The sequence below is a fragment of the Protopterus annectens genome, chromosome 1.part0 (genome assembly GCF_019279795.1).
Source record: "Protopterus annectens isolate FY-2018-M chromosome 1.part0, PAN1.0, whole genome shotgun sequence".
Taxonomy (NCBI): domain Eukaryota; kingdom Metazoa; phylum Chordata; order Ceratodontiformes; family Protopteridae; genus Protopterus; species Protopterus annectens.
Genome location: NC_056725.1, coordinates 775,507,812 through 775,533,468, shown reverse-complemented (window position 1 = coordinate 775,533,468; position 25,657 = coordinate 775,507,812). Strand labels below are relative to the sequence as shown.

Below are 25,657 nucleotides of genomic sequence, written 5' to 3'. Positions count from 1 at the left end.
TTGAGATACCAGGGCATGATTGGTTCAGACACCGGGAGACTGAGCAACAGAGTACCCTTCAGGAACGCCTTGCATAATCTATGCACCATGAGACTAGGCTCATTCGCTACATGGAAATTAGAGATCGCTGCTAATTGAACTTTGATGGTGGCTGATGCAGAACCCTGATGGAAAAGCATAGACAAAAACTCCAGGACTGAAGCGATTGGAGCTGTGTAAGGATCAATGCCTCTGGTATGTGCCCAGATAGAGAACCTTTTCCATTTGCTAGAATAAATCTTTCTAGTGGATGGTTTATGAGAGGACAATAATATATGAACCACTTCTGGTGAGAAATTATGAGATCTGACTAACAATGGAATTGGAGTATTTATTTATTTATTTTTTTTATTTTACATGTGTTAACCGGGAGAGTCCGACTGGATACATGTCCATTTTCAGCGGAGGCCCGGGGAGAAAAGCTCCAAGTACATAACAGACATATGAACATTGTTAATGCAAAAAAAGGAAGATAGTTGAGTTCTAAATACAGTATAAATATACATCACATCTTGGGAAAAAAAAACAACAGCAGCATATAAAAAAAAACATAGGTCAGTTACAAAGGCGAGGCGCCTTGTTAAAAAGCGGTTAAGGATAGTGAGGTAAGAGAAGGGTAAATGATAGTGGTTAATCAGGTTTGGAACAGGGACATTGCCAGAGAGTATTGAGATGGGGTTTAAGCTTTTTTTTGAATTGTAGGAGTGAGGGTTCTGAGGTGAGCATGGTCGGTAGGGAGTTCCACATTTTACCTACAAAGTTTGAGAATAGAGAATCCCCAGCAGAATTATTGGCTTTGGTAGTTTGAGCTAAGATCTTATTGGAAGAACGTAAAGATTGCAGGTTACTATAGGGGTGAATGATGTTTTTCAGAGCTGGTGTTTTCTCTGGGTGATACAGTATCTGGTGAGCCGTTTTGAGTTGGTTGAAATGGAGTTGGCTGGAAAACTCTAACCACCCTAGTTGCTTCAAGTTAGTGCAGTGGTGCGTTCTAAAGGTGGAATTTGTGGCAAATCTAGCTATGTGATTGTAACAAGAAGCAAGTTTGTTAAGGGTTGTCTTATTTAGGTTTGTAAAGAGGGGGGAGGCATAGAAAAGAGTTGATAGTAGGTGTGTGCTGGCAATTGTAATTTTAGCGTGAGGAGTGAGAAAGTGTTTTACTTTATAGAGAGCCAAGCTTTTATTGACGGTTTTGATGGTAAGATTGAAATGGGTGTCAAATTTAAGGGAGTTATCAATGGTAACACCTAATAGCTTTGTGTGAGCTTCTGGTGATATAGTGATTCCATTGGAGGATGTAATAGAGAAGGGGGGGGAAAAGGCTTGTTAGTGGGTGAGAAAATAAGTAGTTTTGTTTTGTTGGGGGTGAGAACTAGTTGTCGACTTGAGAACCATTTTCTATTAGGTTGAAGGTGTCTTGGGTTGAAGCAGTGAGGTCTGCCAGGTTAGAGGCAGTGCTGATGATAGTCGAATCATCTGCATATTGAATGCATGTGGCATGGGGGTGATTGTGGGCAGGTCATTAACAAAGATGGTGAAGAGAAGAGGGCCAAGAATAGATCCTTGGGGAACTCCAAGTGTAACAGGTAGGCATGTAGATAATTTGTCCTGCCATAGAACAGCCTGTTGCCTATTGGACAGGTAGGATTGGAACCATTTCAGCGTGGAATTGCTGAGTGATAGTTTTTAATGTATGGAGGAGTTGAATGTGGTTCACCATATCAAAGGCCTTGGAGAGGTCTAAGAAAAGAGCAGATGATAGTTTATTATTGTTTCTGAAGTTATTGATGGTATTAGAAAAGGATAGTAGGGCTGATGTGGTACTGTGATTTGGCCTGAAGCCATGTTGGGAGTTAGCTAGAATTTTATTTTTGGTGAGGTGTTCCATCAGTTGTTTGTGGACACACTTTTCCATAATTTTGGCCAGGGTGAGAGTATAGCTATAGGTCTGTAGTTGGTTAGCTCTAGTGAGCTACCACCTTTATGGTGAGGAATAATGTGATACATTATCCATATGAAGGGTATGAAGGCTTCTAACAAGGTACGGTTTATGATTATGGAGACGGGATAGGAAATGGCCTCAGCTGCTTTTTGCAGAAACTCAGCTGGGAGAAGGTCAGCTGCTAGCTTAGTGGGTTTTAGTTTTTTAAGAAGAGATGTTATAAAGGATATGGGTACTGGATCGAAGGTAAATAGATGATCTGATGTAGTTGTAGTATTCTGCTGGCATGGGTAGTGGAGTGGGCTGGTTGTTTGTTTGAATTGTGTGGCCAGGGATTGTATAGTTTCTGTGAAGAAACTATTGAATGTGTTAGCAATGTTTACAGGGCACTGTTGTTTGCAAGTTGTTAGAGTGGGGGTGGTTGCCTGGCCTGGGTGCAGGAGCTTGTTTATGCCTGCCCAGAATTTATGTGGATTATTAAGGTGTTTGTGTTGGAGGTGGAGGAAGAAGTTTTTTTTATCATTTAAGATCATTCTTTTAGTTTCATTTCTAAGTTGCCGGAAGGTTTGGTGGGAGTGTGGGTCTTTAGAGGTACGCCATGTGACCCACATCTTGTTTCTAGATAGGATTTTGGATTTTGTTTCCTTAGAGAGCCATGGTGCGGTTTTGGTTTTAGTTCTAATGGACCGTATTGGAGCATGGGAATCTAGAATCTTGAGGAAGGTGGTGTTGAAGTAGACAACTGCCTCTTCAAGAGGAAGAGACTTGAGTATTGTCCAGTTGTGGGCTTTAAGTTCAGTTTGAAAAATGGAGCGTTGAATTTATTATTGTTCCTGATTTTTTTATGGTTGTAAGAAGGGGTGATTTTCTTGAATTTGATAACATAGGTGAGTAAGTGATCACTCATGTCCTCTGGGTGAGTACCTGCTGAGTACTGGTCAGGATCTTTATTAGTAAGGATCCAGTCCAGGATGCTGTCTTTGTTTTGGGGTTTACCTAGTCTGGTAGGAGTGGATATGAGCTGAGAAAAGCCATGTAGATTTATGCTGCTAGATGGGGAGCTAGATGAGAAGGAATTCCAATCGATGTTGAAGTCACCTAACACTATGGATTCCTGGGGTGAGTTTGAGTTAACCAGTGGAGAAAGTCCTCTAAGGTTTTGTTATTATTGTTGCCTGGGGGGATGTAAATACATGCTATATTTATGCTTTTATGTTTGTTTGGTTGAAGTTTTACAAGTAGAATTTTCGGCATTGTTTGTTAGGAGGGGTTGTGGCGAGGCAAGGGAGATTTGTAATGTATTTTTGTAGAGTATGGCTACACCGCCACCTTTACGAATTATTCGGTCTGCTCTTAGTATATCATACCCTGGTGGGATTATCTGTGTGTCTTTCGTACTTGGTTTAAGCCAGGTTTCTGTGAGACATAGTAGGTCTGGGGAACAAGTAGCTAAAAGGGCATGTAGGTTGTGAATCTTATTGTTTACACTTCTGATGTTTAGATGACAGGTCAGAAGAGAGTTAAAGGGTCTAGAGTTTAGATTGAGAAGTGGAGGGGAGGATAGGGTGGAATTACAATTGAGTGGAGGGGAAGGGCCAGGGTTGGGGTGGATATCACCATCTGTGGCTAGTCTGTGATTCAGAGTGGTAATGAATTTGAGGGCTTTGAGTAGAAGTTTGTAGTAATGTTTATCATTTGGCCTAATATTGGTAGGTTTGATAATTACATAGCGTTCGAGTTCTAACAAGGTGGGTGAGTAGGGAGTCGAGTCATGGCCTCTGTTAATTATGGGTGAGGGGTTGGTTTGGTAGCCTGGGTGGTGGAAGCCTATGTAAGACCAGGTTTCATATAGGGTAGCTAGGTAAGGGACAAGTAGGAGGGGAAAAAGAGTTAGGAAAAAGAGTAGCCAGGCTGTCAACCAGAGGGTCATCAGGGAGGGGTGGAACTGTCCCGACATATGTGTCAGTAAATCTGGTTGAGGGTCCAGAGTCCAAGGAGTGTCCACAATGAATTGTTGAAGAAAGGGAAACCAAACTTGGCGAGGCCAGTGTGGAGCAATCAGAATGATTCTGCTTCCCAAGGATTGCGCTTTCTGAATTACCTTTGACAGCAAAGGAAACGGAGGGAAAGCATAAAGCAGACCGGAGGGCCAATCGTGAACCACAGCGTCCCTGGGTGATTCCCCCTGTGGGGGGATCATCGTGAAGTAGTTGCTGCATTTCGCATTGAGGTTGCAGCAAGGCTGACCCCACCTGCTGAAGATTCGCTCTGCAACCAGGCAATTCAGGGACCACTCGTAAGGCATCAGAATAGCTCTGCTTAGCCTGTCCGCAATCACGTTGGACTTCCCCGGAATGTGCGTTGCTACTAGAAACCGTTGGGAAGTTGCTGCCCAATGCCACACTCGCATGGCTTCTCTGCACAAAGGGTAAGACCTGATTCCCCCTTGCTTGTTTAAATACCACACTACTGACATGTTGTCTGAGTGTATCACAACCGTCCCTAGAGGGAGAACACTCTGAAGTGCTTGTAACACAAGTAGCACTGCTCTCATCTCTAGTATGTTTATGTGCAGATGTATCTCGTGTTCTTGCCACGTGCCTTGGACTGTCCTGCCAAGATAATGCCCCCCCCCCCACCCCATCTGGGAGGCGTCCGTGGTCACCGTGGCCACCGGGATGGGTGGAACGAAGGGCCTTCCCCAGTCAAAATTGTTGGTGCACAGCCACCAACTGAGGTCCTGCTTGCATCTGTCCGTGAGCAAAATGGGATGAGACAGTGGAAATCTTTGCAAAGACCATAGAACAAAGAGGAGCCATTGGAGAATTCTCATGTGCAATCTCGCTAAAGGGACCAACATGATTGTTGCTGTCATAGTCCCTAGGAGCTGGAGAACCCATCTTGCCTGGGCTTGTCTCAGGGGCATCAGCCTGTGTATCTGTTGCTGTAAGGTTTTGATCCTTTCCTGCAGTAAAAATGCTCGCATTCGAATATTGTCTAATTCTGCTCCTATAAAGGTGACACGCTGCAAGGGCAATAAGGCAGATTTTTCCCAATTTATTGTTATGCCTAGATGATGACATAGATTGATGGTAGTGTACCTGGTGTGAAGTAGTTGATGCCTGGTGGGGGCGGTAAGGAGCCAGTCATCCAGATACGGAAACACTTGGAATTCCTGACGTCTCAAGTGAGCCGTCACCACTGCCATACACTTGGTGAACAGCCTGAGGGCTGTGGTGAGACCAAAGGGCAGGGCTCGGAATTGGAAATGACTGGCTCCCAGCCGGAAGCGCAGGTGACTCCTGGATGCCCTGTCCATTTTCACATGGTAGTAAGCATCCTTGAGGTCGATGGAGCACATCCATATCTCCTCTCCCAACAATGGGAGAATTGATTGCAGTGTGACCATACGGAACTTGGACTTGTGTACGTAGTTGTTCAGTTGGCTGAGATCCAGTATGGGTCTCAGGTCCCCTGTTCTTTTCGGCACCAAAAAGAATCTTGAGTAAGTCCTGAATCCAATTTGGTCTGAGGGGACATGTTGGATGTCTCCTTTTTCTAGCAGCTGTGAGACCTCTGCTGCTGCTTGACCCCTTTGACTGGGTGGAACGTCTGGGATTCTTCTGCTTGGCGGGGGGGTCCGATGTGAGTGGAATGAGACAACCTCTGGAAATGATCTGTAATACCCATCTGTCCTGGGTAATGCTTTCCCAGGCTTCCGGATACAACGAAATTCGACCCCCGACTGGTTCTGGATAAGCACAGCCGGGCACACCCTCAGGAACGAGAGTACAGAGAGCCAAGAAAAGAATCACTGTTTCCCAAATTGCGGGGGGGGGGGGGGGCCCCCTCTGCCTCTGGGGCAATGTCTCCCTGAATAACCCCCCCCTCCCCTGCCTCTGGAGGGGGGTTCACCTTGTGCGGCAGGAAAAAAACTCTGATTTCTTGAACCACATCCCCCCCTCGCTGGGCCTTGGGATAAGGCCTAGAAGGAAGGGAAAAACAGACCCCTACGGCAGACAGGGTCTTTCCCTCTTGCTCGCACCTGGTGAGGGTGTCTTTCACTTTGGTCCCAAACAAGGAGGGACCATCAAAGGGGGCGTCAGTGAAGGAAGACTTGAAGGCCTCCGCAAAGTGACACAGGCGCAGTCAGGCTTGCCTTCTAATGGCGACCCCTGAGCTTGCGGTCCTACTCGCTCCATCGGCTGCATATGAAATGAGCCGCATGGACGAGTTAACAATGGAGTTGAGGGTAGAGACCTGGGCGTGAACAGTCTGAGCCACCGCCTCAGGAACGTTACCCACAAGAGTGTCTCCTAACTCTTTGAGATCATCTCTCTGGAGCCGAGTGAAGTGAGACAGGTAGTTCAGCGACTGTAAGGTAAAGGATGCTGACGAGAGGGTACGTTTCCCGTACCGATCCATGGTCCTAGACTCCTTGTTAGGAGGATGGACGGAAGAAGAAGACTCTGCTACTTCCTTCTGGGTGGCTGCCGCCACCACTATGGCATCAACAGGGACTCCTTTAGACAGAAACTCTTTGCCCTGGGGGGGGGGGCAGAAAGAAACTTGTTGGGACGCCTGGGCACGGGCTCTACAGAATCAAGGTTTTCCCACACTCTTCGACAAATCAGGTCAAGGATTTCGTCAAAGGGTGGAGACACCCAGGAGGCAGAGGGCTGTGCACCAAAAGCCTTAAGGAATACTGACTCCTCCTCGGAAGGGGCTTTGGATGGCCAGTCACCTCTTTGTTTCAGTATCTCCAGGATATTGGAGAAGGAAACAGAGGATGACTTGGAGGACCCCCCCCCCCCAATTCCTCGAGGTCAGTATCAGAGGTGAGGGACTCATCCTGGGGGTCTATGTGCTTCCTCTTGCATGATTTCTTTCTGGGGGGTTCCTCAGGCACGAACTCTGAGGGGCCCTCAGAAATTTGGGGACCACTTGTGGGGGTATCCCTAGGCCTTGGTGCTCTGCTGTCCATGGATGGGTGGTGATCAGAAGCTCTCACCGAAGTGGTGGGGGACAGAGTGACCGACCCACCTGATGTAGCTGACGATCTGGCCAGCATGGTCGGCACAGCCTCAAAGGCTGCCCCCCGAATCCGAGGAGCGACCAGTCTCCAAAGCCAAGACAGGGGTCAGACTTCCCCGAGCCGATGCACCGAGAGGGAGGCTCGGGACCGAAATAAGCCCCGAGATGTCCCCCTCGGGCCAGACCGAGAAATCCCGAGTCCCGAACCCCAAAGATGGAGCCGACGGGGTCAGAGCTGATGCAGGCACCGATGGAGCCAAATGGGGCATCGGAGCCAGCCTAAAAACATCACACGGCGCGGGACACTCTGGCTCCAAAGACAGAGATGCGCTCGGAGGAATGATCGAAGACGGGGTCGGGATGGGCTCTGGTGCCGACTGGGTCGGAGCCAAAAACAATTTCGCCAAAACCGGTGACTGGAGGAGCCTCTGAACCACCCTATCAACATCCACATCTGAAAGCGTCCTGGAGGATTTGGAGGACAGGGATGGAGAATGAGATCTCCTTTCAGGAGAAGCTGGTCTGATACTGGGTGATCGGCTCCTAGGAGGTTCCAATCCAATTGGAGCCAACGCCGGTTCCGTCAATATCTATCCTTCCTTCGGCCCCGAGGACAGTGGAGCCGAGGTCGATGCAGTTTTAGAGATTTTCTCCGGAGGCTCTGATGAAGCCGACGGAGCCAGAGATCTCTTTTTTGACTTTCCAGTGGAAGACGAGTCCATAGCCTCTTCAAAAGAGGGTTTCAATAGTCCCTTTAAGATTAGCTTATTCTTTCTCTCTTGGAGAGCTCTAGGGCTGAATGCGTGGTAAAAACTGCAGGATTCTTGCAGATGGATGGCTCCCAAGCAATAGACGCAAATGGAATGCCCATCTGTAATGGACATTTTATACCCATATTTAGAGCACTTCTTAAAACCCGAAGGTTTATGCTCCTTGATATCCTTAGACATCTTAATTACAACGCCCACAGCGCAAAACCAAGTCTGAAAGAAAATCACACAGGCATCTACTACCAAAAGGCGGGAACGACGCTAACAGTAGCCAACACTAAACGGTGATCAAACACACAAAACCAACTACAAGCTCTTAACAGGGGATTGAGCAAAGCACACAAGGAGGAAGGAAACGTCCAAACCTCTAACTTAAACGGTCTAGACCGTTCTGACACAAAAGGCAAATAGAGGAGAACTAGGCCCTCTAACTGAAACGGGCCTAGCCTGAGGGAACAGTCAGTGGGATACCACACAACAACCACAGAATCACCAAACTCGACAAAATTAGACAAATTTAGACAACTCTAGACAACTTAGAAAAATAGCTATGAAAATAGCTGCTGATAGCAATCAAAACTTTCTTCAATACAAGAAAAAAAGAGGGTACTTAGCCAAAGCCAAGCGAGACCACATCCGAGCTACACGAGCGGCAAACGAGATCGGGGGATATGGAGCAGTGCACCATGGGATACCTGCTTAGCCCAGCCAATGAGAGATTTCGAGCTAGTAAAATAGGCAGAGTCGGAGCCGATATTCGGCTCCGAACCCACGGGTAAGAATGTATGCGAGATAGGACTACATAACATCACTAGTTTTGCTGGAGGGGACGGACGAGACAGTATGTCCCTCACCTGATTTCTCAAAGATGTGACATAATGAAGAGGTAATGATGCCACTGGAGTCGTAATATCCAGTTGAGTTCTTATAAGTTCCAGAGTCGATACAGGAGTCAGCTTCGATTAGGCAAGATTTACTGTAATGCCTAGAGAGCTGGAGATCTGAAATAAGTAATCCCTGGCTAGGAGACGTTGATGCCTGGTTGGGGCAGTGAGGAGCCAAACGTCAAGACAGGGAAACATCTTGAATCCTTTGAGTCTCAAGCGAGCTGCCATGACTGTCATGCATTTGGTGAACACCCTTAGAAGCTGTGGTGAGTCCAAAGGGCAGTGCTCTGAATTGGTAGTGATGGACTCCCAGCCGAAAGTGGAGGCGTCTCCTGGAGCACCTGTCTATTTTGATAGGATAGTAAGCATCCTAGAGATCTATAGAGCACATCTGATAATCCATGCACAGAAGAGGTACAGATTGCTTAGATCCAGAATTGGTCTCAGGTCCCATGTTTTCTTCGGCAGTAAAAAGAAGCAGGAGTAAGTTCCAAATCTTATTTGTTCTGGTGGAACCTCTTGGATGGCTCTTTTTGTAGCAGCTTTTGGATCTCTACAGCTGTGTACTCCCTGTGACTGGGCGGAAAATCTAGGAGTTTCTTCCTTAGGACAGGAAGTGGAAGAGAAAAGGGTATGTAGTAACCTCTGGATATTATACTTCGCACCCATGCATTTTTTTGAGATACTTGCCCAAACGTCCAGTTGCAGGGAAAAACATCCCCAGACAACCTCCAGAGATGGAGAGTTGGGTAGCACTGATAGGACCCATCAGAGGAGGAGTCTGATGCCCTGGTTTTGCAGACCTCCTCTGCCTCTGGGGCGACATCTGCCACTGAATCCTCCTCTACCTCTGGAGGAAGTATCCCCATGTGAGTCCTGGAAAGGTCTCCCAGATTTCCGGAACCACATTTCTTACCACCTCACTGATTTCTAAAAAAGAATGTGGAGGGGAAGAAAACTTGACTCTGATGGCAAGCAAACAGGGTCTTTCCTTCCTGATCACTGCGGGTAAGCGTATCCTTCACTGATAGCCCAAACAAGGAGGAGCCAAAGTAGGCATTAATAAAAGATGCCTTAAAAGGTTCCGTAAAGTCGTATAGCCTCATCTAGGCACATCTCCTAATAGCGATGCCTGAACTGGCTGCTTTTGAGGTGCCCTCCTCTGTATGGGAGATCAGCCTCATCAACAAATTGGCAATGGTCGAAAGAGTAGCCAGCTGTGCAGAAACCTTCTTGAAATCCTCCACAAACATGGACTCAGAGTTTGACAGATCCATGATCAAACCTCTCTGTAAACAAGTAAAAATGTGTCAGGTAATTTAACAACCTCAGTGCAAATATGGCTGAGGCATAAATGCACTTTTTAAATCTGTCCATCGCTCTGGAGTCCATGTTCAATGGAAGGAGAGAGGAGCTTTGTTCTGCTAACTCCTTCTTGGAAACCACCGCTGCAGTTATGGCATCAACTAAGATTCCCTTGCTTATCCAGGCACTTGGGAATGGGCTCCAGTGTCCAGTTCCTTCCAAATCCGGCAGGAAACCAGTTCAATTAGTTCATCTCACGGGGGGGGGGGTGTCACCCAAGACGTAGATGGGCCAGTCCTGAAAGCCTCCAGGAACACAGATTCCTTGGAAAATGAGTTTGGGAAGACCATCCACTTTTCTGTTTGAGGATTTCAAGGATGTACCTGAAGGAGACAGTCAGGGAAATCCTTCTCCCTCATCAAAATCAGTGTCTTCTGTGAGAGTCTCCAAAGGGTGTCTATGTGCCTCTTCTTACACATCCACTTCCGAAGTACCTCTTCCGTGGAGTGCTCAGGAGAGGTGTCGGAAGAAAGGGGGAATCCCTCTGCGAACACATGTGAAGGCTTCTCTGTACTGGCTGACTCTTAGGAGCAGAGATAATGGACTCAGAGCTCAGACCCAATGAAGGGAGTGGGACAGGATCCTAAGTTCATAGGTAGGTACTAGGCTATCTGCCCGAGGGCATTTATAAGCTTAGCCAGAGTGTGTCAGCTTTCGCCACCCCATTGTTTAGCTGAGCCTCTGTCAAGCAGAGACAATGAAGTGATCCCAGGGGTATATTTTTTTTGTTACCCATCCACTCATCAAGGTTTCTCTTGAGTGTTAGTGAGGGGCTCTGCCTAATGTAGTTAAGAATTTTGTTTCAAAGCATGGCGAGTCTCTGTGACAGGAATCTATCCCTCCAGCATGCTCTATTTACTGTTGTGGCGAAGTTTAGCTCACTACAGCGCATGGCTCGCAGTGACTTGGATTTCTTTAAGTGGAGCATGTCCATCAATTCTGAATTGGACGTGGCTTTGTAAGTCAGGCAGAGATCACCTCCGAGTAAGCGATATGCCACTGAGTACAGCCGGAGTTTTTTCAGTCGGTCTGCAAAGGACATATGTTTGAGGCCAGTAATCCTCTTGGTGAGGTACTTTTGTGGCCTTTCCAGCTGTTGGAAGTGTTGTGAGGTACATCCCAAATGGGGCATTGTACTCTATGATGGGTCTGATGAGTGACGAGTAAAGGGGCACTATAACCTCTATTTCTAGATGCAAACCCTTTAGTAATTAGATGGGCCACATAGAAGGATTTTCTAACTACTTTGGCAATATGATTGCCAAAGGAGTGATTACTATCTACCTGGGTCCCCAGATCTCTTACCTCTTCTGTACTAAGGGGGGGCTGCCACCTATGTGGTAATTCGTGGGTGTTTTGTTTTTCCCCAAATGGGAGGACTACGCATTTTTTGGTATTTAGCTTGAGGCCATGGCTTTGACACCAGGTGTCAGTCTCAGTAAGGCCTTTTTGGAGGATGTCCGTGTCAGCCGGAGAGTCAATTATGGCTCCCAGTTTGCAGTCATCGGCAAACTTGGTTAGCCATAGTCCTCCTGTGTTTGCCTGTACTTCTGAGAAGTATATGCCTAACAGTAGGGGTCCCTGGACCGAGCCTTGCGGGACACCACTTGTGACTGGTTTGGAGTCTGACCTAGAGCCTGCTATTCTTACCGCGAGAGTTCTGTCTGTAAGCCAGGTGGCAACCCATCTTGTGACGTAGGGGTTTATGTTCAGGCTGGTGAGTTTTTCTATAATACCAGAGTGAGAAATGGTGTTGAACGCCTTGGCGAGGTCAATGTAGGCTGTGTGAACCACCTTTCCCTCGTCTATGGCCTTGGTGACCATCTCAAAGAAGTCAACCAGGTTTAGTAGGCATGATCTGCCCTTAAAGCTGAACTGGGTCGAGTGAAGAGTTTGGAGGTTTCTAATGTCTTTGTTAATGAGTTCCATTATGATGCGCACCACAGCCTTGCAGAACAGGCTAATCAGGCTTATGGGGCGATAGTTACCAGGGTCAGTTGTGGCCCCTCCTTTGTGGAGCGGAATAACCATTGCTGTGTGCCATTCTATGGGCACATAGCCTGTGGAGAGGCTGAGGTTGAACAGCGTATTTAAGTGGGGGGTTAGTTCGTTCTGTAGTTCATGCAAGCCGCATCCTGGGACACCATCTGGCCCCACTGATGCTGTGTTTTTGGCTTTTGAAAGGAATGTTTTTACCTGTGCGTCTGATTTCTGGGACACTACACTTTTCCAGTATTGTTGTGGGCCCTTTCGGAGGCAAGAGGGGGTGAAGTTTGCACTGACCATCTGCCATCCTGTTGGCAATAACAGTAGGTTCAGTATATTTTATGCTATTTTGCACTAGCTCAGAGCATATCTTTTAGTTATGTACTTACCATAACTTTAGATGTTTGGGATCCATCTCGCCTACATTCTGTACTGATGGGCTCGGAGCCGATCCCTCGGCTCCGACTTGGCACGCTTATGCTATAGAGCGAGGCCTCTTATTGGCTGAGCTATTTTTTTATCCCAGGATGCACCACCACTAATCCCCCAGATCTTGTTTGTCCGCATTCATGCACACATGCACAACTTGTTTATATAACATTGTTAGATGTTTCAAGATGAAACAGGATTCGGACCTTCTGATATCCTCTGATCTCCAAGGAAGGGGGAAGGAGGGTGGGTTATTAGGAATGTAGGCGAGATGGATCCCAAACATCTAAAGTTATGGTAAGTACATAACTAAAAGATGTTATGTGATCCTATCTCCCCTACATTCTGTACTGATGGGACAGCGTCCCTAGCACCTAAATCCTGGGTGGCTCATTGGAAAACACTCCTGAGCACTGTGGAACCAAATGAAGCTCGTCCTCTAGATGCCACATCCAATTTGTAGTGGGAAATGAAAGTGTGCGGGAAGACCATGTAGCCGCAGCACAAATGTCACTAATGGCAAGCTTAGAATGAAATGCTATCAAGTAGCCATAGCCCTTGTAGAATGAGCTTTGACAGAGGTGGTAAGCTCTTTGTTAGAATAAGAATAAGCTTGAGTAATACAGTCCCTGATCCATTTGGTAATAGTGACCTTTGTGACAGCTTTGCCCAATTTATTGTCTGCAAAGGATACAAACAACTGATCTGTTTTCCTTGTTTGTTTGGTCCTGTCTAAGTAAAACGCAACTGCCTGTGGACATCTAGTGTGTGGAATATGAATTCCGCTTTGTTAGAATATTTTGGAAAAAGACTGGAAGTTCTAACGATTGTTGTAAGCAGAAACTGGAACAAACTTTAGGGACAAAGGAAGGATTTGGCCTGAGAGATACTCTGTCTTTGTGAAACACCAAGTACGGGGGTTTTACTGACAAAGCTTGAAGCTCTGAAACTCTTCTGGCAGAAGTAATCGCCACCAGAAAAGCAGTCTTCCATGATAGAAATTTTAGATCACATGTAGCTGCCGGTTCAAAGGGGGAGGAAGTTAAGGCGCGTAACACCACATCGAGATCCCATGGAGGTGCAGGATGAGAAATCGGAGGTCTTAACAGAGCAGCACCTTTCAAGAAGGTCTTACACAATCTGTTGCTCATTAAAGGTGGGTTTATAGATTCGTGAAAATTGGAAATCGCTGCCAATTGGACCTTGATGGTAGAGACTGAAGAGCCTTGATTGAAAAGAGAAGTTAAAAATTTTAGTACTTCTGCCACGGGAATAGAAATGGGGTCCAGGCCCCGGAGTGGAGCCCAAATAGCAAATCTTTTCCATTTGCTAGAATACAGTTTCTTAGTAGCAGACTTATGGGCCGAAGATAATATGTGTACAACCTCTGGATCCAATGTATGACTCCTGACTATAGTCGGAAGAGGAGGAGCCAAGCCGTCAATTTTAAGGTGTGCAGGGACTGGTGGAATAGTCCCGACTGATGAACCAAAAGGTCTGGGATCTGATCCAGGAACCATGGACCTTCCAGAGCATATTTCCGAAGATAGGGAAACCATACTTGACGAGGCCAGTAAGGAGCAACTAAGATCATTTTGCTCCCCAAGAGAGATGCCTTTTGGATCACCCTGGGAAGGAGAGGAACTGGGGGGAAGGCATAAAGCAAGCCGGTGGGCCAAGGACGGGCTAGTGCGTCCATGGGGCTCTTCCCTGGAGCCGGGGTTAGGGAGAAGAATTTTTTGCACTTCGCATTTAGTGGAGTCACGAAGAGGTCGCAACACGGAACTCCCCATCTGCTGAAAATCTGACTTGCAACTGTCATGTTCAGAGACCATTCGTGAGGAGAGAGGATGGTTCTGCTCAGTCTGTCGGCTATCACATTGGACTTGCCCGGGATATGAGTAGCCACTAGAAAGCGTTCGGTCGAGACTGCCCATTCCCAGACTCTCATGGCCTCTCTGCAAAGAGGATAGGATCTGGTCCCTCCCTGTTTGTTCAGGTACCAGACAACTGACATGCTGTCTGAGTGAATGGCAATTACGCCCTGAGGGAGGTAATCGTGAAGGGCTTGGAGGGACAGAAGCACCGCCCTCATTTCTAGGATGTTGATATGAAGTCGGGTCTCTTCTGGGTGCCATTTGCCTTGGACTGACCTGCCCAGGGAATGCCCCCCCCACCCCATCTGGGAGGCGTCCGTGGTCAAAGTGGCCGCAGGAGGAGGTGGAACAAAGGGTCGTCCCTGATCCAAATTGGAGGGCACTAGCCACCAGCGAAGGTCCCGTTTGCATATTTCCGTGATCCATATGAGGTGACTGAGAGGGAGTTCCTGAAAGGACCACTGAGCTGAAAGAAGCCACTGGAGAATTCTCATGTGCAACCTTGCCAAGGGGACTAGAAGAACCGTGGCGGACATGGATCCCAATAGCTGCAAGACCATTCTGGCTGGGGCTTTGGACCTGGGAAGTAAGGCTCGAACATGAGTCTGTATGGTTTGAATTCTGTCTGTAGGTAGATAGACCCGCATTTGGTTTGAGTCTATCTCTACCCCTATGAATCTTATTCGTTGAGATGGCAGCAACACAGACTTTGGCCAATTGAAGGTGATTCCAAGGGAGTTGCCCAGTGATATAGTGGCTTGTAGGCTCCGCAGTAGTAGATGCTTGGAGGTGGCAGTTAGGAGCCAGTCGTCTAGATATGGAAACACCTGGAATCCTAGACTTCTCAGGTGAGCAGTCACGACTGCCAAGCACTTGGTGAACACCCTGGGGCTGTGGTGAGACCAAAGGGCAGCGCTGGAACTGAAAATGACTGCCTCCTAGGCTGAAGCGCAGATGTCTCCTGGACGCTTGATGTACCATGATATGGTAATAAGCATCCTTGAGATCTATGGAGCACATCCAAACACCTTTCTCCAGCAATGGGAGAATGGTTTGTAGGGTGACCATTCGGAACTTGGACTTTCTGACTGAACGGTTTAGAATGCTGAGGTCCAAAATGGGCCTCAAGTCCCCGGTCTTTTGGCACCAAAAGAATCTTGAGTAAGTCCCTAATCCGATCTGGTCTGCGGGGACCGGTTGGATGACTCCTTTTTGCAGCAGCTTTGAAACTTCTGAGGCTGCAGTATCCCATTGACTGGGTGGCGGGTCCAGGATTTTTTTGGACTGAGGTGGGGAGTGAGAGAAAGGGATGGTGTAACCTCCGGCGATAATTCGAAGCACCCATCGGTCCTGAGTGATACCTTCCCAGGCTTTCAGGTGCTTCGAAAAACGACCCCCGACTGGCTCCGGAGCTGCACAGTCGGGCAATCCCTCAGGGACTGTGAAAGGCTGAAGAGCCACGAAAGGACTCGCGGTCTCCAGTGTTGCGAGGGCCTCTGCCGCCTCTGGGACGGCGTCTTCCGGAAGAATTTCCCCCTCCCCTGCCTCTGGAAGGGGGATCATCCTGCTGAGAGGGGTAAGGCTTCTGAGATCTACGGAACCACATTTTCCCTCCTCTTATAGCCTTGGGATAAGGCCGAAAGGGAGTGGAAAATCATGCCCCTACGGCAGTCAGAGTCTTACCCTCCTGTTCGCAGCGGGTCAGTGTGTCCTTTACCTTGGGTCCAAACAGGGAGGACCCATCAAAGGGGGCGTCGGCAAAGGAAGACTTAAAGGCCTCCGCGAAATGACACAGGTGGAGCCAGGCTTGTCTCCGTAGAGCAATGCCTGTACCCGCCGCTCTACTCGCCCCTTCGGACGCATAAGAAATGAGCCTCATGGACGAGTTTGAAATGGACGACAATGTAGCCAGCTGAGAGCCAACCGTCTGGGCCAGCTCCTGAGGCAGGTTACCCAAGAGGGTATCGGAAAGCTCTTTAATCAGATCCCTCTGAAATCTAGTAAAGTGCGTAAGGTAGTTCAAGGACCTTAATGTAAAGGCCGCTGAACTTAGGGTGCGCTTTCCGTACCGATCCATGCTCCTAGACTCCTTATTAGGAGGATGGACGGACGTTGAAGCCTCTGCTACATCTTGCTGGGTAGCAGATGCCACCACCAATGCATCTACAGCCACACCTTTGGTTAGAAATTCTTTTTCAGGGGGTGCCGAGAGGAACTTATTCGGACGAGCAGGCACCGGTTCCACAGAGTCTGGGTGTTCCCACGCCCTTCGACAGATCAAATCCAAGAGCTCGTCGAAGGGCGGAGACACCCAGGAGGTGGAGGGCTGAGCCCCGAAGGCCTTAAGGAACACCGACTCATCAGCAGAAGGGGGTTTGGACTGCCAGCCGCCTCGTTGTTTAAGGGCTTCCAGGATGTCTGCAAAAGAGACATCATCCGAGGACGACTTAGGGGACCCCTCTGCATCATCGAGATCAGTGTCTGATGTAAGAGACTCATCAGGGGAGTCAACGTGCTTCCTCTTGCACGATCTTTTCCTGGGGGGTTCTTCCGAAGGGGCTTCAGAAGGACCTCCAGGAGGGGGGGAAACCCCAGTGGGGGTAACCTCAGGCCCCGGGGCTCCGCTGTCTACGGACAGGGGGACTGCCAAAGACCCAGTCTCGGTATGCAGGGAAGGAGCTGGGGAGACCGTGGAGGTAGCCAAAGATGATTTGGCTAACGTACTCCTCATAGCCCTGAAGGCAGGACCACCAGAATCCTGGGAGGGTCCCACCTCCGTGGCCATGACAGTAGACGGCACTCCCGCCGCCGACGCACCAAGAGGGAGACTTGGGACCGAAAACATCAATCCCGAAGCATCCCCCCCGGGGCCGACGGAAGAAGTCCGTGTACTGAACTCCGACCCAAGAGCCGGAGTTGGAGTAAGGGTTGGGCCCGACCCTAAAACCTCCACCGGTTCCACCAGCACCGGCTCCAATGGTGCCGAGGCTGTTGGAGGAGGAACCAAAGTAGGGAGGTGGACCATCGGCTCCGAAGCCGAATGGGCTGGAGCCGAAACTAGCTTTTGGAACACCGGAGACTGGAAGAGTCTAAGGAGCACCTTGTCGATGTCCGAATCAGACATCTTGGATGACCTGGACGATATCGATCGGGTCCGAACCGATTTCTCCATCGGCTCCAAAGGACTAGGGGACCCGCTCTGAATGGATTCTACCACTATCGGCTCCGAGAGAGATCTCAAGGCAATTTCCCTCGGTGCCGATAAGGACTTCAGCTCCGAAGGGGAAGAGTCTGAGCCGGCAACCCTCATCGGCTCCAATATCAGTGGAGCCGATGAAGGTGACCCGCCTCTCGATGCCCCAGTCCTCGGCTCCGAAACCAGAGGGGTCGAGGCTGGAGGCATCGAGGCAGACCGTTCCGCCCTCGGCTCCGAAATCCGTGGAGCCGATGGAGAAGTCTGCCTAGGTTTTTTGGCAGTCGGTTCCGACTGACTGGTCGGAGCCGACGCTTTCTTCTTTTTTGAAGGAGAGGGTGACGAAGATAAAGCTTCCTCGAAGGATGGCTTGATTAACCCCTTAAGGATTAATTTGTTTTTCCTCTCCTGGAGGACCCTTGATGAGAAGGCGTGACACACGTTACATGATTCTTGTAGGTGCTTGGCGCCTAAGCAATAGACGCACGAGGAGTGGTCGTCCGTTATGGACATCTTATAACCACACCTCGTGCACTTTTTAAACCCGGAGGGTCTATGCTCTTTGGACATAACTAATTTAGAAAACAGTACCTGTCTAAAGAGAAATACAACAAAACTTAATAGTTAAGAACAACAACAAAAAGAATAAAGTTTTGTGTGTTTTTTTTTTTTTTTTTTTTTTTTTTTTTTTTACACACAATACAGTTGAACAAACACACAGAAAGAGAGAGTCAAGACCCTCTAACTTAAACGGGTACTTGACCCACGAAAGAAACACTAATAGCAAAAAGCAATAGGGGAAGGCCCCTCTAAAACGGGAAACCTTCCCTGACGAAAAAAACACGAATTTCTCAACAGAACTGTTCAATACACACTCGTATGACAACAATAGCTATTAAAACAGCTTTTGGGTTCAAAGTAAGCAAATTTCTGACAGGAAAAAGCCTAAATAAATAGTACTTAGCCCAGCCAAGTTGAGACCACGTCTAAGCTTGTAGGCGGCAAACGAGATCTGGGGGATTAGTGGTGGTGCATCCTGGGATAAAAAATAGCTCAGCCAATAAGAGGCCTCGCTCTATAGCATAAGCGTGCCGAGTCGGAGCCGAGGGATCGGCTCCGAGCCCATCAGTACAGAATGTAGGCGAGATAGGATCACATAACATCTGAGAGTTGCCACTTCGATGCTTGACATAGCTAAAGAAGGCTTTGTGGTTATCTTTCGAATCCTTGGCTATTTTTCTTTCTAAGTTAGCCTTGGATGATTTTATGAGGGACCTTAGTTTCTTACTGACACTGATCAGGGATGTCTTTCCTTCTTGGGATTTGCTTTTTTTCTGAACTAGTTTCCTCCTTTTATTGTATAACCTGTTTATGGCAAGGGTCCACCAGACTGGTTTCCTTCTCTTAGGGGAGCGAGTCTTGGTTTTGCTAGGGTTGGCATGATCCATGCATCCTTGTAGGTGCTCAGAGTGCATTTGTAAAGGATTCTGCATCTTGAGCAGCGTTATCCTTTAGCGTGGGGGCTGTGAAACTTACCACATCTGTCTTATGTAAGGTGAAGTTTGCTTTATAAAAGTTTTTCACTGTGGTTTCCTTGGTTGGGGGTGGTGGTGAGGTGTGGACATATTAGTTTATGGTCTGATCTAACCAATGACAGGTTGACCTCCGTTGCGGAATACCTGTTGCCCATGTTGGTGATGATCAGGTCCAATACGTTTTCACCTCTGGTAGGGGAGTTTACCAGCTGATCCAGGGCATTTGAGTTGATAAATTCCAGGAAGCATTGAGCCTGGGAGTTTGTACTCAAGTAGTTTTCCCAGTTAATGATACGGTAATTGAATATCGCCCAATATCAGGGTGTTCGGTAGGACCTTCAAGTTTTCCAGCGTCTCCAGAAAGGCAGAGTGGTGGTCCTGGGTCATGGAGGGTGATCTGTAGCAGGCCACAATTTGCAATGCAGATTTGCCCAATGTTAGTTGCACATGGATGATCCAAGAGATATCATGCTGCACCACTAACCTGGAGGTGTAGGTATCCTTGATGAATATGGATACACCCCTTCCTTTTGTGTTTCGGTCAGTGTTCTGTGGCCGAAATGTGTGGTATGAGTTGTAGCCTGGTAGTGCTGGAGTGCTCTCTGGAGCCTTGAACCAGGTTTCAATTACTGCACAGGTGTCGACATTCTCCATACTGAGGACTGCTTTGAGCGCATGCATTTTGAGATTTAAACTCCTGGCATTGAGCAGCATAACCCTCATTTTTTTATTTGTGCTGTTTATGGAGGTGGGTTTGACTTTTGAGCCTTGCCTAAAAAAAGCACTATGGGGGCAACAAGAGCCTTGGCCAGTATTCGAAAGCCTGCGAGTGACAGGTGCAAGCAGTCTCTTGTGAAGCAACGCGGCTTGTCGAGCATGTCGTCCCAGGCTGACGGACACTGGATCCCTTTTGAATGACACTAGACGCTTAGCCAATTGTTGAAATTGATCATTTTTTCTTTATACTGGAGGTATCATTCTTGGTGAGGGCAGGATGCTACTCAGGTCACCCGCCTGGTCTACATGATCAGAGAGCTCTTCCATGTCTCTTTTCATGTAGTCCAGGGAGGTACATCCCAGGTCATTCACACCAACATGAACAATGACAAAGTCATATTTGTACTTGTTCTGGAGTGACCTGAGTGCTTGTATTATGTGGTGGATTCTGGCTCCCAACAGGCAGCTAACAGTAACCTTCTCCTTGTCCAGCCTAGTGAGTGGGATGTCAGTGTGCCTGACTATAGAGTGACCTATTACTAGTGTGTTAGGTATGTTATTTCACCTTAAGGGCTGTGATTGTGCAGCAAATTGTGTTTTATGTGTTGTCTGGTTTGTGACTGGAGGTGCAGGTTTTTTGGGTGTCTGCTTTGGAGCTCTCGGATACTTTTGCAGGTTTTTATTTAGAGCTTCAGAGTATGATTTAGTGTATTTATGTGTATTTTTTGCCAGTGCTGGTTTAGTAGGTCTATGCGAGGCTGGCGGTGTGGTGCAAGTGTTAACCTTCTCCTCATGATTGTCTGTTCTAGTCTTGGGTGGAGAGACATTAGCCTTCTCCTCATGACTGCCTGTTCCAGTCTTGGGTGGAGAGACCTTAGCCTCCAGTTTGGCTGTATAACTGCATCTCTCGTTAGTGTTTTGTGGTAGGAGGAGAAGATTGTCTATGTACATGAGACAGTTGTAACATTGCCTCAGGATACCCAGATTCACCAGCTGGACTGGAGAGTATACCTGAAGTTGCCCTTTGGTCATGCCTGAATAGTAGGGTGAGCTGCTTGGTTGGTGAGGGGTGGATAAAGTGCCTTGCCCTGCTGGGCAATCAAGTGTCAGGATATATTGGTGCTTACTATTAGGTCTGAGCAAGTGCTGGACTGTAGGATGCTTTTTCAGTGCTTAGGATGAGAGTTAGACTAGTTTCAAGGGAAAAACTGAAGAGGAGACTTAGTGGAGCTGGGAATAATTTAACCGTAGCTAACCGGTGCTACCCAGCGCGCAACACCGTGCAAACGCGTTTTTTAAACTACTAACTTCTGGACTGGAACCACTCCTTCAGGGACAGATGGCTGCTCAAAGTTCCCCTCTCTCACAGGTGAGCAGAGAAACTTCCCTCTATCCACATAAGGTATGGGCAACTCAGAAAAACACAGCCCTGAATTCAGCACTAGCTTGAAAACTGGACTATACTAGCTTAGAAGGGTGGGAAACAAGGAATGTTTTTGTTTTTTTTTTGTTTTTTTTTTGAAAAGATAAGGCAAAAACAATAAAAAGTACACTTAAAACAGCTTTAAACGACTACAAGCTATCAGAAAAGGCTATCGTACTTTAGTGTGTAGCCTACAACAGTTAAATTATTTAAACAAAAAAACGACTTTTTAAAAGTGCAGGCAAATTACAATATGTGAAAAAAACAAGCTTTTAAATCACAATAAACGCTGGAAAATCAGCGTTTAGGCGGAAAACAGTTTAAGTACAGCAAGAAAATACAGAAAACTGGTACTTAAATCACACCAAAGTCTCTCTTTTAAGCTAGAAGGCTAGACTAGACAGGAAGGTTCTCTATGCAGAGAATGTACTTTCTACTACCTGGAAAGCTGACGGACCCCAGGGAAATCACCCCCCGAAGGAAATTCGGGGCCAACCCCATATCAGAGTCCTCCGGAAAGACGGTTGGACCAAAGCTGTCCAAGGATGAGGCACTGAGGGGAAGGGAAGGATATGACAAAGTAGAAGCCAACCCAAATCCCACAGACCCAGCGCCAACCTCTTGGATCCGAAAACCACCATGATCAGAAGATATTAGAGCAGGACTGGTCAGGAATACTGTTGGGAGTCGAGGAATGGAGCTTCCATGGATCCGACGCTGAAACTCTCCGAGATCTTGGGACTCGGAAACCACAGGTCAGATCGGAGAAGGACACAGTATCGGTTGGACAGGAGCACTCACGGATCTGGGAGGGGACAGAGCTGACAGGACCTCCATCTGGATCTGAGCCCTAAGAAATCTCTGTATCATCTTGACTATATGTCTTTGTCAAGCTTCTAGAAGACATGGATGACGCTACAGATGCTGGTCTAGACTGCTTCTTTGGGGTTTGAAATAGCTGAGCAGGCAGAGCCAGAGAAACAGGTTTCAAAGCCAGTTCCAGTAACCGGCTCCTAGCTGTCGAATCCAAGGGACTTGGATTCAAGCAGAAAGTGAATGGCTCAGGAGAGTGATGATAATGACACCAGACTGATCTGAAGAGGCCTGTGGATCCGAAGGAGGCACTATGGTCTTTGGATCTGAGAAGGTTGGATCCAAAGTCTGTGTTTTACAGGAGTCTTTGATGAGTCCCTTTGAGACTTCTGGAGGGCTCATTTCTTGGATTCTGAGGAGCCATGCTGAGATTTACAGGAAAGCTCCAGGAGAAGAGGTAGGAAGTAAGCCTTTAATTATTAATTTATTGCACCAATCAGAAAGGGCCCTGGGGTTAAACAAGGGTGGGGATTAGAACTGGGGCTCTTATGCCCACAAGAAGTGTATTTTTTAAAACCCAGTTTCTCAGACATGTCTACAATATTATTAAAGACCTGTACACAAAACAGCACACCTACAGTGCCTATATGAAAAGGAGGCCTAAAATACCAGAAACAGCACACAGTATAAAACCCAGCACTTAACCAAATTAGAAGTGAACGCTGTAACAGTAGCCCAGGTATTACTCAAACTGTAGAAGAAACAGCACCAAACTAAAATATCTACATATAAACCCACAGAAAGTTTTTTTTATTTCAAATTAGAGCTTTGGAAAATAAAAAGTTAAACAAGTTACATTATGCAGGATGTTTTGAAACAGACTATCACTAACAAAATCTTAGATGACAAGCCAAGTAAGCCTAGTACTTTCAACCCTCCCCTACAAACCACCCTTCAGGTCTTTCAAAGTATTTGTGAGAGTGAATTTAGAAAAATCAGTCATCGAGACTATAAAGAGAATCTCACTAAAGATGAGTAAAATGCATTACACAGCTTGAGTAAAAACTCTGACATTAGAACTATGAAAGCAGACAAAGGTGGGAAAATTTGTCATGAATACAAAGGATTATGAAAGTTCTTTAGAGGTCATGTTAGAAGACCTAGACACATACAAAAAAAGTCAATTTTGGAGAAGTTAATCAAAGTTATAAAATGTTAGATGTCACATTGTTTGACATGTTCAGCCAAGGTGAAATTGACAACGAAAACTATAATTACTTATTGGTTGAACATCCTAAAATGGCATAATTTTTTGGTAAATTCAGACTGATCAAAAAAATCCCGCATTTAGGCCGATCATTTCAGCTAAGCACTCAAAAACAGAACATATATCCGTTTGGTTAGACTATATTCTCAATCCTATTGGCCAGAAATCCAAACACTACCTTAGAGATTCATGGCACTTGTTAGAAATTTTGAGAGAACTTGACATTACTGAAAGACAAATTTATTTTGGTACTTTGGATGTCAAGTCACTATACACTTCCATTGATCAAGAAAGGGGTGTTGAATACCTCAGAGAATATCTCACCATCAATACCGACTTTACTGGTGAAAAAGTCAAACCATCTGCTGTTTGATGGATTTGGTTTTGAACAACAATTTTTTCAAATTCAACAAGTCTTTATACAAACAAATTTCCGGAGTAGCTATGGGGGCAAGGGTGGCGCCTGCATTTGCAAACCTAGCTATGGCTAAATGGGAACTGAAGTTCTTAAACCAACATCCTAGTTTTAAGAAAGTACAAATCTACTAAAGATATATTGACGATTTATTTTTCCTATGGACTGGAAACTATGAGGAATTTGTGGATTTGGTTAGTGACCTAAATTCCACTACTGACTTTTTGGAATTCAAAATCAGTGGTTTTGGCGAATCCATCAACTATTTAGACTTACATCTGAGTATAGATAAGGAGAGAAATAAGTTCATGAGCAGGATCTACAGGAAACCAGTATTTGCTAACCAATACTTACACAAAGATTGTTTACATCCACAGCACATGAAAAGGGGAGTCATAAAAGGACAAATCAGGCTTAGTAGACTAACTTCTGACAATGACATTTTCAAAAAGGAAGTTCTATTTTTGAGGTCACTTTTCCTTTCTAGAGGTTACACCTTAGAATGGTTAAAAAAGATAGGAAGTGAAGTCATGGTGTTAAGAAGGGGGGGGGGGGGCGGTGGCTTCACCTATTTTGTATTCCACTGACACAATGGTAGGTCCAGTCACTGACAGAAACTCCAGTTTCCAATGTACCTGATGTACTAAGTACATGAGTGCCTTTCCTACACCTAGAGTCAACGAAATGTGGCACATCAAACACATTATAGAGAATAACTGGAAAATAATACTTGGAAACAGAGTTAGTGGCGACAATAGGATTGAGACCCAGATTAACTTACAAAAGAGTAACTAACATTAAGTCAATGGTAGAATCAGGAAACAACAAGGCTAATAGTTGCACTAGAATAGGATGTAATAAGAAGGGTACTTATGCTTGCAGGAATTGCAAACAATGTAAGTTTATTAGTAATTCTTCTTTTGTAACTCTAAGTCATTCAAAACCAAACTTTTTGGGCAAAAGATTATTACAATTGCAATAGTCAATATGTTGTTTACATTGCTATCTGCATGTCATGTGATAATTATCACATTGGAAAGACCATAAGAAGTTTGAAACGTAGGATATACAAACACAATCTGGCCATTAAAAAGAAAGACGAAACAAATTCACTGGCTAGACATGCACTCGTGTGTCTTGATTTAAAAAAAAAAATAATTTTTTGTCTTAGAAAAGGTGGACAAGGTTTTATATGAAGGTGATCTTAACAACACATTAGAATGTAAAGAAGCACTTTGGCAGTTATTGTTAGGTGCAGATAGTGCACCTGGATTAAATGAATCCATAAATTTAAAATGCTTTTTAGTCAATAGATGAACAGGACTGGTTTTGTGTTTCCTGGTTTGGTCTCTGAAGTTTTTCCAGTCATGTCTACAATATTATTAAAGAACTGTACACAAAAACAGCGCACCTACAGTGCCTATAAGAAAAGGAGGCCTAAAATACCAGAAACAGCACACAGTATAAAACCCAGCACTTAACCAAATTAGAAGTTAACGCTGTAACAGTAGCTCAGGTATTACTCAAACTGTAGAAGAAACAGCACCAAACTAAAATATCTACATATAAACCCACAGAAAGTTTTTTTTTTTATTTCAAATTAGAGCTTTGGAAAATAAAAAGGATAGCAAATAAAGACACCCTAATGCCAGCAAACTGCCAGAAACAATTATAGGGAGGAGGAGAAAACAGTTACTCTAATATTAACTCGAAGATACCAAAAATTTGAGAACTATAGACAAAACAAAAAAAGCACACTCATGCTCGAGATTCATTTCACAACCTTCAGATGGCAGCAACTGACATCTGAGGAGCTGGGGATGGAATAGGGCATTGTGGGTAGACGGAGGAGGTCGAGATTTGGATGAAAGTCTTGTAAAAGTGGCCGAGTCAGATCAGAGGATCGGATCACACACCCATTTGTGAGGAAGAAATAAAATTGACATCAGATCTTTATTTTCAGTC

At 46.3% G+C, this 25,657-nt stretch overlaps 1 protein-coding gene across 1 annotated transcript in view; it reads right to left on the bottom strand.

The window, feature by feature from the left end:
- The window catches only part of LOC122794480 (adenosine deaminase domain-containing protein 2-like), a 1,461,320-nt gene that overhangs the window by 1,389,162 nt on the left and 46,501 nt on the right, over positions 1-25,657 (bottom strand). The gene's annotated exons all lie outside the window — the stretch shown is intronic.